The sequence below is a fragment of the Amblyomma maculatum genome, chromosome 6 (assembly GCF_055883805.1).
Source record: "Amblyomma maculatum isolate TAMU_Amacu chromosome 6, ASM5588380v1, whole genome shotgun sequence".
NCBI classification, from domain to species: Eukaryota; Metazoa; Arthropoda; class Arachnida; order Ixodida; family Ixodidae; genus Amblyomma; species Amblyomma maculatum.
This window is the reverse complement of record NC_139349.1, coordinates 140782299-140794518: the sequence shown is the minus strand read 5'-3', so window position 1 is coordinate 140794518 and position 12220 is coordinate 140782299. Positions and strand designations below refer to the sequence as shown.

Here is a 12220-nt window from a genome sequence, read left to right as displayed (position 1 = left end):
GTTTTCTATGTGGATGCTGCGGGCCCGCACCATTCCACGGGAGGGTAGTACTCGGCTGCAGTCGTTCACGAGGAAAGACAGGTCGATGGCCTCACTTTTAAGGCCCCTAGCGCAACCCACGCGGAGGAGGTAGCAATCGCCCTGGCTGCCTCCCATACTCAATCTAAATTCATCCTATCCGACTCGCGAGGGGCCTGTTTGAGTTATGATCTGGGCTGGATAACGCCTACAGCACAAAGAATACTTCGGAGAGCATCTCGGGATCAGGATACCCAGACCCGATTTCTAATTTGGACTGCAGGCCACCCGGGCCTACCAAGGAATGAGGCCGCCAACTCGGCCGCCCGCGTACTCACTAACCGGGCCCCCGGCGTAGACCCTGCTGATCTGGACTAGGACACACATCCTCTCTTAACTTTTCAGGAAGTCTGTGCCTATTACCGGGACTCGCACCTTCAGTATCCGGCTTCACTCAAGGAGCTAGGGAAAACGGGGTAAAGAATACTTAGACGTTTCACTAATACTCTAATGTGCCCGGCAGTACTCAAACATTTCGACCCTTTCTGTTCTAGCCTCTGCCCTTTCTGTTGAGAGCTGGCTGACACCTTTCACATGGTCTGGGCATGCCAGCTAATCATTCTCTTTTACCCATAACCGCTTCCTCTACCCGAGAGGACTGGGAGGTGGCCCTGCTCGGCTGCCTGGATCTAGCGGCACAGCAAGCACTCATCCAGCGAGTTCGTGTGGCGACCCAGACCAATGGAGTCCCGAAATCAGAGACTCCACCTAGTACTGTAAAGGGAGCGGCCCACTAGGGGTGGCTCTGCAAGCAACCTCTCTTTTTGTAGTAAATGCTTTCCACCACCACCACCTTTGAGGCCCTCCCTTTTCCAAAGTTCCAGACAGCCGTTTTGCTGTCACTAATAACTATGCTGGCTTCCGTTCCAACGCAAGCGAGTGCTATCGCAACTTCAGCCGTGTCTACATTTCGGCTTCTAACGGACGCGAAGGCGGTGGGTACGCCGCGGCCGTTGAAGACCGCAGCCAACACCGCCCTCGATTTCCCGCTAGCCGCTTCCACGAAGGCGACCTCCCACGGGTTCATTTTTCCCGCTGTTTTGAGAGCTTCTCGGCCCTCTTTTGTCTCCTCTCCTTGTACGTAAAGTGCATGTATTTAAGTGGCGGGGGGAGGCATTAATATATTATATATTCGCGACACTTGCGGAATGTCCACTTTGTCGCTTGTTCCTCTATCTGACTGCAGTCCCACCCAGCCGAGAATGACTCGGCCCGTGGTAGTTCTGTTCAATATTTCTAGTTGCGCCATGCGCGCAGCCTCCGCTAGTTGCGTCCAATTGATGTTAACCCCCATTTCGAGGAGGCGTTCAATCGAGGTCGAGATGGGTAGTCCCTGAGCCCTCTTCGCGCATCGTCTGATGAGTGCGTCTATTCTCTGCTTTTCGTCTGATCTGATGTTTAGGAGTGGTGTGGCGTAACATATGTGGCTAGTGATGTAAGCCTGCATTAGTTTGAGGAGGCTTCGTTCCTTAAGGCCCCGACCCTTGAGTGCGATTCTCCTAGTGCGCCAGAGTGCGTTCCGAACAGCGGGAAAGTACGTACATACTGTTCCAAGCGCCTTTTTCCTGGCTTTAGGCATGCAGTTGAGATGCAGTGGCGTAGGTAATAAATTAGAGCACTGCAGAATCTGCATTGCAGTAATGCGAAAGCCCGAATGCTGCTGTTAGTTGCTTCTAGTAGCTTCTAGTTGCTTTATTCACTTCTTGTTTACCCATTTTAGCCGTTGGTACTTTCAAATAGGGCGCCAATCCCTTCCTATGCCCTTTTTCGGCTCTACTTCCGGTTGCGTCACGTCACATCCTTGACGTCTTCTTGTGCTTCATCAAAATGTATAAGGAAAACGATGGGGCACAACTAGAAAAGAATTAATGTGACGTCAAGGATGTGACATCACGCAACCGGAAGTAGAGGCGAAAAAGGGCATAGGAAGGAATGGCGCTATAGTGTACTATAATCCGCCTTTTGCGCGAGTTTTCTGCGCATGCCCGAAGTCGTAGCTGCGACCGATGGAAACACATTGGATGGCGTCGACGGCGTTTCTCGGCGCCGCCAGTGCACGGGTGCTGGCGGCACCGGGCGGCACGGTGACTGTCACAGGCTTGGCAAAGCGATGCCAACCACATCTGACGAATACAGTTGCCCCTCTCTAGGCGTGCCGGGATGCAAAATGCGGTTTTCCAGGTTTCCTTCGGCGAGCCGCGACCAACAACGACGTGAAGCTTGAATTCGGGCCACCAGGCGTCAAGATGTGAATGGCCGATCTTAGCAACCGACTGCGTACTCTCGACTGTGCGAAAGACACTTTGTTGCAGGTATGTATGCATCTAAAGGAAATGTGCATGATGAAAAGTATCTACCGGAGTTTGCACCAAGCCTGTAACCCACCAGTGGAAGCCGCAATGAGCTTTTTGTCGGCGCGTGTTTGCTTTATGTGCGACGGAGCCCAATATGGCGATGTATTTTGTCGTTTGTTTTCTTTATGTGCGAAGGGGCCGGGTGGCGCAGATATCACAGGTGGCTGTGTGCGCTAGACCGTAATATTTAGCAAGTTTTATCGCGACTGCAGCCTGACTAAAGAGAAAAAAAAAATTGGGCATTTGTTGTGATGCACCGCCGTTCTCGAGCCGAGTGGTTGAGCTGGTGATCAGGCTCGCGAATGGCAGTGCATTAAAACGCCGTATTCTTTTTCTTGTTAGTCAGGTGGCAGTCACGATAAAACATGCTAAATATTACGGCCTAGCGCACACGGCCGCCTGTGATATCCAAGCTATCTAGCCCTTTCACACATAAAGAAAAGAAACGACAAAATACCTCGTCATCAGGCCCCGCGGCGCAACTAAAGCAAACGCGCACCGAAGAAATCCTAATTGCAGCTATTACTGGTGCGTTACAGGCTGCGTGCAAACTCCAGTACATACTTTCATCGTGCATATTTACTTTAGATGCATACATACCTGTAATATCTGTGTTTTTGCCGCTCGGAGCATATGACGCACTTGACCCTCTTGCACGACGCACAGTATTTTTTTTTTACCTTACAGGCTCGCCTTCGTGCTCGGCAAAGCATTCGGATTTTAGGGAGCTTGATAATCGTCGTCTTCGTCCAACTGTTTGCAACGGCAAGGAAACCGCCCGGCGTAAATGAGTCTCTTGGAGGGTTCATGCTCGTTCACTCGCAGAGTGGATCGCTCGGGACGTAGAACAGCGTTGGGTCCTGACCGAGATGTGCATCCGATATGTAGGAGATGCACATGTATCACCAAGTCGTTGATTCCGCAGAAATCGTGGCGGAGGCAGAATGGTTGTGTATCCTTTCACAACAGAATGACCATTCTCTCTCTGCACCGAGTATCGTTTCACCACTGCGACCACATCCGTTCTGACTCCTGAGGGCAGAAACCGGCTACAGCGCTGAATCATCCGTTGCCGCGCGTTTCCTGCAGGTGTGCATTCCGGCCGGGACAATGCCCTTTTCAGGGGGTGTGTATAAGTGCCTCTCTGCCAATCTTCGTAGATGAAATCTTATAGCTGCACGCTTGTAGATGACGTGAGGAGGAAGCGACGCCCATTGCACCATGCCGGCGCCGCGGTGACCGCATTGTGCTCAGTAATTCAAGACACCCCGCGCATATGCGCCGCTCGTAAGTCACAGGAGACGACTCCACCTAGCTCTGCAGCATCAACAAACCCCTGGCTGCTTTGCCCTTTGAGATCCCTCTCTCTTTCTCTCTGCCTCCGTGCTCTCCTGTCTGCCGAGAACCTGCATGCTGAGAGCGTCTCATTCTGTCACGTCGAACACGGCCCGCGCTACACGCTCTTACAATACGAAGATTGTATATGCGTGCGTTATGTGTGGATTGTGAAAACGCTGTAACATTCCCCCACACTGCGTGAACATGATATATTGCAATCACTGTCACTACTTTCCGCCCCGAGGCCAAAAAAAGGGGGAGCTTTCGCTTTCTACCTGCGTTGGCGTGGCCATTTCATATGGTGTGCTTTCGCGTCGTCTGCTACACTGCCGTCCAAAGTCTTTCTCGCCCGCTCCCGCATGATGACGCCACATCCTCCCGCAAAAGGCGGGTTGGCGCGCAATTAAAAAGTAACAACGAGTAAAATGGGTAAACAAGAAGTGAATTAATGTGACGTAGAGGATGTTACACCGCGCATCAGCACTTAGAATCGATAAAGGGCATGGGAAGTAATTGGCGCGCTATTTGAAAGTGCCAAAGACTAAAATGCGTAAACAAGAAGTCGTAAAGCAACTACATAGAAGCTACTAGAAGCAACCAACAGCAGCATCCGTGCTTTCGCATTAATCGAATGCACATTCTACAGTGCTCTTTAATTTTTTTACCTACTCCACTGCATCTCAACTGCATGCCTAAAGCCAGGAAAAAAGGCACCTTGAACAGTATGTACCGTCTTTGCCAAAAGTAACCAGGCGGCGAGTTACCCTTCTAGGTCGGGCAGCACAGGATTCGTACCACTTCTGAAGCTGTAAATACGTGCAAAGTGAAGACGAGTTCCTGCCCTCACTTATTAACAAGCTGTGATCCTCTGGGAAGCCATGTTGGCTTTAGAATTCAAGCGAGAAGCCAAACATGCAGCCTGGTTACTTTTGGCAAAGACAGTACGTATCTTCCCACTGTGCGGAGCGCACTCTGGCGCACTCGGCGTGCGGGCTGTATCCGCCCCAGGGCACCGGCGCCGCACGCAGAACACATGCACGTTGGCAGGCTCCACCGGCGCGGCGCTTATGGCGGCCGAGGACCTGGTGTCGCTGTGATGAGAGTGCCAGCGGGGACTGCCATCGCAGCCCTCGAAGTCGGCCGTGAATCCCGCGTGGGCCACGCTGCCGTGGCAGAGGTAGTAGGCGGATGCCAGGCACGCCGTCTTCCACAGCAGCTCAATGCGCCAGTGGCTCGCGTTGATCAAGTACGGACTGATCGTGTTCTCGAACCTGTGCTGCTTTTCTTGCTCTCCCCGGCAGTCCTGTGTGTTGAAGGCTGTTATGCGCCTTGTCATCGCAAAGAGGTACTTCATTAAGCATCAGATTACTTTCTCTTGCTCCTTCAGAGTGTTTATCCACGTTGGACAGTTAGAGGCAATTTGTCTCCTGTCAGGTTGGTGGATGCAACTTTGGAGATCGCTTTGCTTATAGCAAAATTTGATTTCATTGATTTGACGGCAACCTGATGGTCGGTTTAAACATACCAAGAAGAGCAGCGAGAGGTGTTCGCGTCGGTAGGCCAACAGGCAATACACAAATGCTGTTCTACAGGAGGATCGACAAGCTCAGCAGAACAAAGACCGAAACAACAATTTTCACAAGATAAATAAACAGCCATATACAGCAATGATGCCTGCATCGTTTAAGGGTCAAATAGCACTCCCATCGTACCTCTGCGGCCGTCTCTACCTGTCCTAGGTGCGAAGTTAAGAAAATATTTATTACAAAAAATAACTTTGCATGTCTAGATTAACTTTATCTTCATAACCAATATACTCATGCAGCACGAAATTAAATTTAAACTTGTTTTCCGTCTCAAACCATGTAAGTTTTTTTTTTTAAATGCCGCGCCGCAGTGGCTCAGTGGTCGGGCCTCTCGACTGCTGGGTAGAGAAACCCGCGGGTTCCATCCCGATCGCGGATGCCGACTTTTGACGAAGGCGAAGCGCAGGTCTTCAGCGAGTTGTGCGATGTCGGTGCATATTATGAAGAATCTCCGGTGGTCGAAATACTGCGCCCGACTACTGTGCTGGAGTTGCCGAGTTCGATCCCGACCGCGGCGGCTGCGTTTCGATGGAGTCGAAACGAAGTGGCGTTCGTGTGCTGGGCGATGTCAGCGCACGTTAAAGATCAACAGGGGGTCGAAATTACTCCGTAGCTCCCACTACAGCTCCCCTTTCTCTTTTCACTTTCACTCCCACCTCCCTCCCTTCCCTGACGGCCCGGTTCAGATGTCCGCAGAGCAAGTGCGAGGGATACTGTGTCTTTCCCTTCCTGTGAACCAATTAATAATAATAATAATAATAATAATAAATACATCGAATTTCCCCTAGATGACGATATTACGGTGTGGACGACTCGAGCCGGGTCTGATGCCTGGATAGAGGAAGCTTTGCAGAAAGCGGCAACGACCATGCACGAGTACGCAAAGCCATGCAGACTGAGCTGCGCTCCCCAAAAATCAGAGCTGCTTATGATCCAACCGGAAAAATCCAAGAAAGAGCTGCCGCCGAACGTAATCGTCACCATCGATGGAACGGCCATCAAGCCAACACAGCAGATTAGAATCCTCGGCCTACTACTTCAGACCGAGGAGAATGCACACGCCGCCCTCACAAAGATCAAGACTGCAACCGAACAGATACTCAGCATGATTAGAAGGGTATCTAACAGAAACCGAGGCCTCGAAGAGGACGATGCCATGCGCCTGATACGCGCGTTCGTCTTGTCGCGGGTTACCTACTCCGCTCCTTATCTCCAGCCGACGAAGGCAAATAGGGACACCCTAAACACGATGCTTCGTAAGGGAACAAAGCAAGCACTGGGCATACCCATATACTCGTCCATGCTAATACCGCTAGACGTGGGCGCCCACAACACGGTGGAGGAGCTCATTGAAGCCCACCTCTCTAATCAGAAAATCCGGCTCAGTCACACGAAACATGGACGAGCCGTCCTACGCAAGATAGGATGGCAGATTGAGCCAGTACCCCTCAAGGAAGCCCTTCCGGAGGAGTGGAAGACGACCATTCAGGCCAAACTTCTTCCCCGGAACATGGCACCGGGCAAGGACGACGAGAGGCGCACGGCGCGGGCCAAAGCCATAGCCCGGAAGCTGGAAGAGATCCCCAGAGTCCTCTACGCGGACGCCTCGCTCCAAAATCACAGTGACCGTGCAGCGATGGTGGTTACGTCAGAAGACAGGCTGATCGTCAGCGCGTCTTTAAATACAACAGACCCAGCAGTTGCAAAAGAAGCGGCCATGGCCCTCGCACTCACACAGCCGAGCGTGGACACCGTGGTCACCGACTCAAAGACAGCCTACAAAGGCTTCCGCAGATGGGTAATCCACTCCGCGTCCCGAGACATTCTATCCAAGTGCAAGCTTCCGGGAAGAGCCATAGAGCTCGTGTGGGTCCCGGCTCACTCGCAGGCAACCCTAATCTAAAAACGTTGCTCGCAGGTAGAAGGCAACACTATCGCAGACTACCATGCCCGAGAAATGTCAATCCGGGGTGAGCATGAGCCGGAAGAGCTCCCGCATCCGGTTACCAGCTTTCGGGAGATAACCTGTATGTACCGAGAGGAAAGATGCAGACTGCCAGAACCGCACCCCAAACTCATCAGGCAACAACAGACGATCCTTCGTCTAGCGTAGGCGGGATCGCTTGCGCATCCCGTACTGATGAACCGCGTGTATCCTGTGGAACACGATATGTTCTGTCGTTTTGGCAAAAAAGAAAAAGGCACCCTGCACCTGTAAGGACTGAAGGGCCTCTTGCTTCGAAATCTATGCAAGGAAGATCAAATTTAGACTTTCCGCCTTGCGTTTTGCTTTTCATTGTAGGGTCTAGCGTCCCAGAGCGACTCAGGGGTATATTTTAGAAGGAGGAGGAACCAACATTTATTGTGCCCGAAATAATTCGGTGGTGCATACTTGCACCAGATGGGGTGGCTCCCTAAATGCAGGACCCATATGTTCCCAGCAGCCATCCTATCTTGCGTAGTACGGCTCGTCCATGTTTCGTGTGACTGAGCCGGATTTTCTGATTAGAGAGGTGAGCTTCAATGAGCTCCTCCACCGTGTTGTGGGCGCACATGTCTAGCGGTCTTTGCGTGGACGAGTATATGGGTATGCCCAGTGCTTGCTTTGTTGCCTTACGAAGCATCGTGTTTAGGGTGTCCCTATTTGCCTTCGTCAGCTGGTGATAAGGGGCGGAGTAGATAACCCGCGACAAGACGAACGCGCGTATCAGGCGCATGGCATCGTCCTCTTCGAGGCCTCGGTTTCTGTTAGATACCCTTCTAATCATGCTGAGTATCTGTTCGGTTGCAGTCTTGATCTTTGTGAGGGCGGCGTGTGCATTCCCCTCGGTCTGAAGTAGTAGGCCGAGGATTCTAATCTGCTGTGTTGGCTTGATGGCCGTTCCATTGATAGTGGCGATTACGTTCGGCGGCAGCTCTGTCTTGGATTTTTTGGTTGGATCATAAGCAGCTCTGATTTCTGGGGAGCGCAGCTCAGTCCGCGTGGCTTTGCGTACTCGTGCATGGTCGTTGCCGCTTTCTGCAAAGCTTCCTCTATCCAGGCATCAGACCCGGCTCGAGCCGTCCACACCGTAATATCGTCATCTAGGGAAATTCGATGTATTTATTATTATTATTATTATTATTAATTGGTTCACAGGAAGGGAAAGACACAGTATCTCTCGCACTTGCTCTGCGCACACCTGAACCGGGCCGTCAGGGAAGGGAGGGAGGTGGGAGCGGCAGAATGCAAAAAACTCAAGACCCCCCTCCTCCCCTTCCCACCAATACCCCCAATCCCCAACCCCTTGAGCGATGGGAGACCTTGTTATCTAGCCCCGCCCTATCCATCCAGCTCGCACTGACGGACAGGGGCCAGGAGCTGCTGGGAACATATGGGTCCTGCATTTAGGGAGCCACCCCATCTGCTGCAAGTATGCACCACCGAATTATTTCGGGCACAATAAATGTTGATTCCTCCTCCTTCTAAAATATACCCCTGAGTCGCTCTGGGACGCTAGACCCTACAATGAAAAGCAAACCGCAAGGCGGAAAGTCTAAATTTGATCTTCCTTGCATAGATTTCGAAGCAAGAGGCCCTTCAGTCCTTACAGGCGAAACAAGTATCAAAGCAGCTTTTTCATTCGCGCTAAGTAATATTAATAAATATAATTGGTTCACAGGAAAGGAGAGACGCAGTATCTCTCACACGTTCTGCAGACACCTGATTGATTGATTCATTTATAGGAAGGGAAAGGCGCGGTAACTGTCTCACTTGTTTCTGTGGACACCTCAACCGTGCCGTAAAGGAAGGGAGGAAGGTGGCCGTGAAAGTGGAAAGAGATATAGAGAATGCGAGAGAAACCGCACTGTAGGGGACGGAAGAAGGTGGGAGTGAAAGCGGAAAGAGAAGGGGGTGCCATAGTGGAGGGCTCCGGAGTAATTTCGATCACCTGGGGATCCTTAAGGTGCACTGACATCACACAGCACATGGGCGTCACTTCATTTCGCCTCCATCAAAACGCAGTCGCCGGCGGTCGGGATAATAACGTGCACTGACATCGCACAGCAAACCAGCAACCTGGTAATGAGCCAAGACATTAGGCTTCAGGTGGCGATGGCGGAACGCCGCCTGGTGCTCCCGCCACCGACCGACCTCAAAACGCCACCCGGGGAGAATGAGGCGCTCCGGCGCCACCGCCCGCCGGAACGGACACCCACCACTTCCCGGCCCTCAAGATGGATGGCGATGCCGGCTAACGGGTATCAGCGCCCCAACATGGCAAACAACAGGTGAGCAACTTGGCTGGGATCGTCTCCTCTTCTCCCCAAACCCCATCTTCACTATTCACCGCCTCCGCGCTCAATGCCGAAAAAAAAAAGAATTGACGTGTTCCGGGCACAGAATGAAATTTTGCTCAACAAAGTTGAAAATTTGGAATCCAAATTGGCATTCGCCGCTACGAGCCCGTAGAACTCGGACGCAATAGAGAGCGACTTGGAGCTGCCGCCTGCCCTCGTGACAGCGATTTCCGCGATGGAGGAGCGCTTATCCTCCAAAACGCGATCTATGATCGTGACCGCTATGGACTAGATCTTCACCAAGGCCATAACTGTCATACTCGCGGTTGTCTCAAAACACATCTCGGACGCCCCCGCCACCTCCGTCGGTCGGGGCCTATTAAAGACGTATCCCGTCCTGCAAAATTCGATCATCGGATTAATAATTCGGTCAATGAGGACAGCTGTCCCACTCCTGTCACCCCCCCCCCCCCTTGGTGCCGCAGATAGCTGGCTCAGGGGCAGCGACTCCCTCCTCCTCCCCCTCAAAATGTTTAATCATTGCGAGACACCTTAGTCAAAGGCGTTCTCCCACCTCCAATTCGGCCATCTCAACTTTAATAACACAATGGAACTGTAGAGGATTTAGGAACCGCACTAAGCGGGCCAATTTCGCCTCTGCCTTGAAACTTTCGAGTCTGTACCAGCCGTGGTTGCCCTCCAGGAGCCAGGCCTGGGCGCCACACTTTCAAATTACACGACGTTCCAACAGGATCCCGCGTCTTGTCTTCTCGTACACAAAGCATGCAAAGCCAAGTTAGTGGATCTCGATCTCCAACTAGATTATTCCTATGTAATGGTGACTATACTACCACACGGCCGCAAGGACCCCCTATTGCATGTACTCGATGTGTACTGCTCTCCCAAACTCAAGTGAGTGACATTCGCGGACCTCTTCAGCCGCGCGCTAATTGTAGCGGGTCGCTATCCCCTCCTGATCGTGGGCGACTTTAACGCTGCCAGTCAGCTGTGGGGGTATCGCAAGTAGGAAGCGCGCGGACGTAAGTTGGCGGAACTTGCGTCCACGTTGGGCCTCACCCTCCACACTGACCCCGTCCACCCAAGACGGTTAGGAAACTCTAAATACACTTTATTTTTCCAACCCACAAGTCGGGGATCCCCCAGGGAAAACAACTGTCACAGACAGCTTGACTGGGCACTGAGGGCCTACAGGTAGCATCTCGCAGTGGATTTCACAGCACAATCAAAAATGGATATCAACATGAGAGCAAAAGCAGTGCTTACACTTCCTAAAGGATCATGTACACATCAGATATCAGATATCAATATGAAACAACATCGCAGTAATATTCATTGCCTCATCATAAAATTTGTTAATTCGTGTCTAAATGTGTTAAGCGGGGCAGTACAGTCAATGTGGGCTTTACGTTTACTAGAAAGTGATGGTATGCGGTATTCACGAGTAGCCCGGTCATAATTAGTTTGTGTATGTGGTACTGATTTTAATTCCCTACGTAATCTGTAAGCATTGAAAGGACGGTGTGTACCATTGGGAAGGGTAAATTTATGCATATATAGAGGCAGTTTGTAATCATATAATTTTGTTGATTTAAGATTATTATGTTTAGTAAACAAGGGATCAGTAGATAGCTGGCTAGGGTTTCCATAAAAGTTTTCAAGAATTCATAGCACATTTTTTTATAGTCGCTCTAGTTATAATTATGGATGGTTGTAACTCCCCAAACTAAAATGCAATATGAAAGACGAGAGTAGAAATTAGCAAAATATATTGGAACCCAGCTTAGCCTGAGTGTCGTCTTCTTCACAACAACACACCAGCGCGTCGTCGTCATCTCGGTATTGCGCACCGTAATAATATACAAAATGAACAACAAAGGTACCACAATCGATCCCTGAGGTACACCATGTTGTACCGTTGTACTCGAAGACGTCAGGTAACCAACTTTTACACACTGTTTTTGTGTGAGAGATAACTTGTGATAAGATCAAGAGCAACACCACGTATGCCGTAATCTTGCAACTTTGAGAGTAATATAGTATGGTTTAAGCAGTCAAATGCTTTCCTGAGGTCAATGAATAAGCCTGCAGTGAATTGTTTGCTATCCATATTTTTAAGTATTTCATCTTTGATTTGTAATAAAGCCATTTCAACTGATTTGTACTGCGATTGACTAACAGTATGGTATTTATTAAGAGAATTTTTAAGTTGAACAATAATACCAATTCTCAAAAACCTTAGAAAATATGGGCAAAACGAATATTGGGCGATAGTTTGATATATCACTAACACTTCCACCTTTCTGGGCCGGGGCCATGCTCATTGTTTTCGGTCAGAAGGAAATATAATATTTTAAATCATTTGATTGATTATAAATGCGATTTGTTCGGCTATAATATGTTCTACATGTTTAATAGGGACACTGCTCAGGCCATCTAATCCAGCTGGGACATTCTTTCGAATTCTGACCATGAAGCTGATGACTTCTTGGGAAGTAACGGGGAGAGTGTAACTGAATTCTCAAGCCTTGGGCGAAGTCTCGAAAACAAATTAGCACAGTCTGT

General features: G+C 50.4%; 1 pseudogene; it reads left to right on the top strand.

Moving 5' to 3' along the window:
- The first annotated feature begins 6644 nt into the window (after window positions 1-6644).
- LOC146186898 (uncharacterized) lies at window positions 6645-8747 on the top strand (annotated as a pseudogene).
- Window positions 8748-12220: the final 3473 nt, after the last annotated feature.